General features: G+C 45.4%; 1 protein-coding gene across 1 annotated transcript in view; it reads right to left on the reverse strand.

Moving 5' to 3' along the window:
• Positions 1-5584, reverse strand: part of BST1 (bone marrow stromal cell antigen 1) — a 46905-nt gene that overhangs the window by 1265 nt on the left and 40056 nt on the right. The window lies entirely within an intron of this gene.

Below are 5584 nucleotides of genomic sequence, written 5' to 3' on the forward strand. Positions count from 1 at the left end.
GCCTGCGCGTCCGGAGCCTGTGCTCCGCAACGGGAGAGGCCACAGCAGTGAGAGGCCCGCGTACCGCAAAAAAAAAAAAAAAAAAAAAAATTAACCCATTCAATCCCCGTAACAATCCATGAGATAAGGAGCATTCTTGGCCCCGTTTTACAGGGGAAGACTGAGACTCAGAAAGAATGAGTGACTTACCCAAGGTCACCAAGCCAGTGGGTAGTGGAACTGGGCAACTGGGATTCAAACCCAAGCCATGGGGTGCAGAATGCATGCTCTTCTACACCATACTGCCTCTTAGCTGAGAGAACACACACACACACACACACACACACACACACATCCCTCGTTCCAATCACTGTGGCCAGGGCCTGGCATGCTCTTATTAGACTAGGTCTGAGTTTCCTGCTGCCTGAACTGGGTCGGGGGAGAGCCCCACATGAGGGGAAGTTCTCCACAGGACAATCAGGATATCATCCCCAGAAGAAGGGTGAATAGATGCTGAATTTCAAAGACAACAGGAAAGCACACTCATTGGTGTCAAATTTAGCCCACTCATAGCAACTTGGGCAAAGTTTATACATTAGTCATTCCACATATGCATTTCAAACCACCCAGAACACCCCAAAAGCCATGCCAAAATTTTCTCAATGGATTTTCTTATAAGGTGTTTGCTTGATTCCCTGGGACACTTGTGCTTTCCACTCTTATATTCCAACACAGAGAGGCTAAAGGTCAAATATCTCAGCTGGGAGGAGGAACACATTCTTGAATATCTAAGAGGCAACTGTGAAATGATGTTTTCTCAACCTAGCATTTTTCAGAGCAGGCTAAAAACAAAATAAACAGAACTCTCAAAAGAAAGCACCAAATAGAATTCATTGAAAGTAAGGGTACTGAAAATCATTCACTGATTTTCTAATTTTGTTTTGTTTTTTTTTAAATAAACAAGTCTTTAGAGCCGTTTTAGATTCACAGCAAAACTGAGCAGAAAAGAATGAGTTCCCATATATCCCCTTCTCCCACGCATCCACTGCATGTCACCCACCCTCAGCCTCCACCACCAGCGGGGCACATTTGTTACAATCCAGAAACCTACATTGACACATTATAATCACCCAAAGGCCATAGTTTACATTAAGATTGATCCTTGGTGTTGCATACTGAACAGGTTTTGACAAATACATAATGACATGTAACCACCATCATAGTATCATACAGAATAATTTCACTGCTCTAAAAATCCTCTGGGCTCCCCCTATTCCTCATTTCTTTCCCCCTAACCTCTGGCAACCACTGATCTTTTTACTGTCTCCATAGTTTTCCCTTCTCCATAATGCCGTATAGTTGGAATCATACAGCATATAGACTTTTCAGATTGTTTTTTTTTTTTCCACTTAATAACCACCATTTAAGGTTTCCTCCATGTCTTTTCATGGCTTGATAGCTCATTTGTTTTTAGCACTGAATAATATTCCATTGTCCGGATGTACCACAGTTTATTTTTCCATTCCACTACTGAAGAACATCTTGGTTGTTTTGTTTTCTGAGACTAAATTTATTTCAACCTAATAAATTGTAAAATTCTGATTATTTTAATTAATAATTAGTAGTCTAAGCAAAGTTCAAATTTATCTTTTAGAAAGATATCCCTTCTTGAAAAGTAACAGCTCTACAAATAATTTTTTTTGTAACATCACTTTTTTTTTTTTTTTTTGTGGTATGCGGGCCTCCCCCTGCCGCGGTCTCTCCCGTTGCGGAGCACAGGCTCCGGACGCGCAGGCTCAGCGGCCATGGCTCACGGGCCCAGCCGCTCCGCGAAATGTGGGATATTCCCAGACCAGGGCACGAACCTGTGTCTCCTGTATCGGCAGGCGGACTCTCAACCACTGAGCCACCAGGGAAGCCCAGATTACTGTTAATTTTAAAAATCCAGATATCTTGAGTTAAGGAATTTAGCGCTTTTCTATATATGGGAAGATGCAAGAGTCTGGCTTCACTGAAATCATTCTTTTGATATGCACCTCAGCTATCTGCGGCCAGTATCTTGTGCTGTCTCTTCCTGAGTCTCCTCAAGGTGAATCGTTGGAAGGTGACTGCAGTGGCTGATGGCTTGATGGCTGCAACATCCTTTGTTTACTGATATGGCAGGCGATATTTTTCATTCATACCTAACAGAATCTGCTCTTAGCCACAATGTTGGGCTACAACCCCACTTGGTTCCCTGTAATATTGTGATTTATAATAAGAAATATAGGTTTGGTCTTCATCCCTGCTCCTGGCACAGAGCTCCTAAAAACCTTGGAATTTCCTGAGAAGGGCAGTAAATGTGTCTTTTGTTATCTTAATGAGTGAAATTTTGGAAAGCCCACAGGTAAGAATGGAGGCTGCTTGTCAGGGGAACCAGCCACGTGACTAGAGGACTGGAACTTTCAATTTCACCCCCTTGACCTCAGGGGAGGCAAGAAGGGCTGCAGTTTGAGTCCAATCACCAATGGCCGATGATTTAATCCGTCATGCCTGTGTAAGGAAGGCTCCATAGAAACCCCAAAGGAGAGCGTCCAGGTTTGTGAATCCATGGAGGTGTGGCAGAAGTGGGGCTTGCAGAGGACATGGAAGCTCTGTGCCCTTTCCCCGTACCTTGTCCTCTGCCTCTCTTCCAGCTGGCTGTTCCTAAGTTACATACTTTGTATTAAATGGTAATCTAGTGAGTAAACACTAGAGTTATGTGACCTGAGTCATGTGACCCACTTCAGCAAATGAATCAAACACAAAGAGGAGGTCATAGGAACCTCTGATCTATAGCTGGTCAGTCAGAAGCACAGGTGACAACCTGTAACGGAGCAGGACACTATGGGGCTTTCCCAGGACAGACTCCACCCCCATATCCTCTGCTGTAGCTCCTCTCTGAAGTACCTAGTTAACAGTATCTGAAGCACATTTCTTGAGTTGTTTTTTCAGATGCTAAAACCCCCAGCAAATGGAAGATGTTGACTACTTGACGACCATGAGCATGTAGCCCTCAGACTTCCTGGAGCCTGAGGATTGATAACGTTAGTTATCATTATGACACTGCCCTGTTACCTCACCATCAACCAATCAGAGAATTGTGCACGAGCTGACCATATACCCTGCAACTCCCCTCCCTTACCTGGCCTTTAAAACTGCTTTGCTGAACCACATCAGGGAGTTTGGGCTTTTTTGAGCAGTAGCTGTTCTGGACTCCTTGTATGGCATCTTACAATGCACGCTGCACTTTCCTTTCCCACGACCCAGTGTCAGTAGATTGGCTTTACTGTGCCTGGGCCAGCAGACCCAAGCAAACTTGGGTAACTTCAGGAACAAACATGGGCTGACAACTGGCTTGGTGAAGGCGGGGAAGGGCAGTCTTGTGGGACTGAACCCTTAGCCTGTGGAATCTAACGCTGTCTCCAGGTAGATAGCATCTGAATCAAGCTGAAATGTAGGACCCGCGGCTGGTGTCAGAGAATTGCCTGATGCGGGAAAAAACCCACATATCTGGCAACCAGAAGTGTCAGAAGTGAGGTGTTCTGTGTGGCTAGTAAAGGGGAAACCCAAGAGGAGTAGTGAAATGGAGCAGGACACTGTGGGGCCCTCCTGGGTACAAAATCCTTTCTGTGTCCCCGTTTCTTATTTGCAGGAAAAAGGCTTCAGCCTCCTAGACCTTCCCTGAACCAAAGGGCAGATTCCAACAGTTGCTAATCAGGGAAGTGAGAGAATGTATTATAGAAACAAAGGAAAGTCAGTTAAGAAACAATAGTTTGGCAATAAAGCAGAGACCTAGTTCCTCCCCAAGGGATATACATGACAATACATCCATGAGTTCTTCTACAGGAACCCTCCACTTGGGTGGTAACTACACACTGAGACTGCAGGCTGGTTGGAACCAGAAGGCTGACGATTGAGATTCTTGGAACACCATCCTGTTATCTCATCACCAACCAATCAGAGGAAGGTCACACACCCTGCATCCCTCACCCCAAATTTTGCCTATGAAACCTATTCCCCCAAACCCATTGAGGAGGCTGGGGTATTTGAGCATGAGTCACCCGTTCTCCTTGCTTGGTCCTGCAATAAACCTTTCCCTGCTCCAAACTCTGATGTTTCCTTTCATGTGCTTCGGACACATGAGCCTGCAGTCAACAAGAGTAGTGTAGGATTTTTCTTCATATTCCCCAAACCTGATCATCTTGCTCAATCTTAAATGCAAATTCAGTATTGATTCCTTCACATATCATCTGCTCACTGGGTCATGGTAGTTCAGGGTGAAGCCTTCTGACAGACACAAAGACAATGGATGAAGTCACTGTGCTTCAGAGAGACATTAAAAACAAATGCATCTGGAACTGAAACAAAGTGAGGCTTCAGGGAAGTGAGTGAAGGGACAGGATATGAGGGTTTTGTTGAGAATGGGGAACTGAGAATAGGTGGCTGCAGAGCATGGAGGGTCTCTGGGGACACAAGGTGAGGAAGGCAGTTTGGGGGCAAATGGAAAGACCTTGAATGCTAGATTTAAAACTATGGATTTTATTTTGCACTGATGAGTTTTTGAGACAGGAGGGAAGGGGGCATGGCACAACCTTTAAAAGAAGGACACAGCCGCTGAGGACACGACATAAACTGGTTAGAACCAACTAGGCCCAAGATGGCAGGAGATTCAACTTCCAGTGGCCCTTGAGCCTCAGCATATGCTCATTGTAATGCATTAGCATCTAAATGACACACCCAACAGGTGCCACGACAGTTCTGAGGCTGACCATAAAAGGCCAAACCAAAAGTGAGCAGTGGCCCAACTCCTTGAAATCCCTGCCCCTTCTCCAAAATAGTTGAAATAATCCTCCCACTTGTTAGCCTATGAAAATACCCAGCCCATAAACACTAACAACCCCATATTTCAGGGCCTCTCATCCTCTGAGATGGCCCACACTCTGTCTGTAGAGTGTGTATTTCTGCTTTAAATCTGCTTTCACTCTACTTCAGCTCACTCTGGAATTCTTTCCTGCATGAAGCCAAGGACCCTCATTTGGCGGCCAGTCCCAGGGACTCACTGGAGACCTGGGATGTGACCATCTTCTCGCACCCCATTTTCCTACGACATCTTAAGTAGGGGATCAGATCATGCAGTCAGGACCCTCACTTAGGGTGCTTGCTCTGGCAGCACTGTAGAAGTTAGGTTGGAGAGGAAACAGATCAGGAAATGTTTGAAATCAGCATGTTAACGTGTAAAAAGCCTAGAACTTGCAGTTGAATGATTCTGCTCTCAGTTGTATTCCTGATATCAAACATAGCTTCATGTATTCAAAAAACACGAGTACGTGTTTGAATGTATATAGAGAAAACTCTGCTACGTTGCATATATTATGACAGAGGATATTTATCGCCTGCTTCCTTAATTTTTCTGTATCGTTTAAAGTTTTCCAAGTGATCAGCTGTCATTAAAAAATGTAAAGAAGGGCTTCCCTGGTGGCGCAGTGGTTGCGCGTCCGCCTGCCGATGCAGGGGAACCGGGTTCGCGCCCCGGTCTGGGAGGATCCCACATGCCGCGGAGCGGCTGGGCCCGTGAGCCATGGCC

The sequence above is a fragment of the Physeter macrocephalus genome, chromosome 7 (assembly GCF_002837175.3).
Source record: "Physeter macrocephalus isolate SW-GA chromosome 7, ASM283717v5, whole genome shotgun sequence".
NCBI classification, from domain to species: domain Eukaryota; kingdom Metazoa; phylum Chordata; class Mammalia; order Artiodactyla; family Physeteridae; genus Physeter; species Physeter macrocephalus.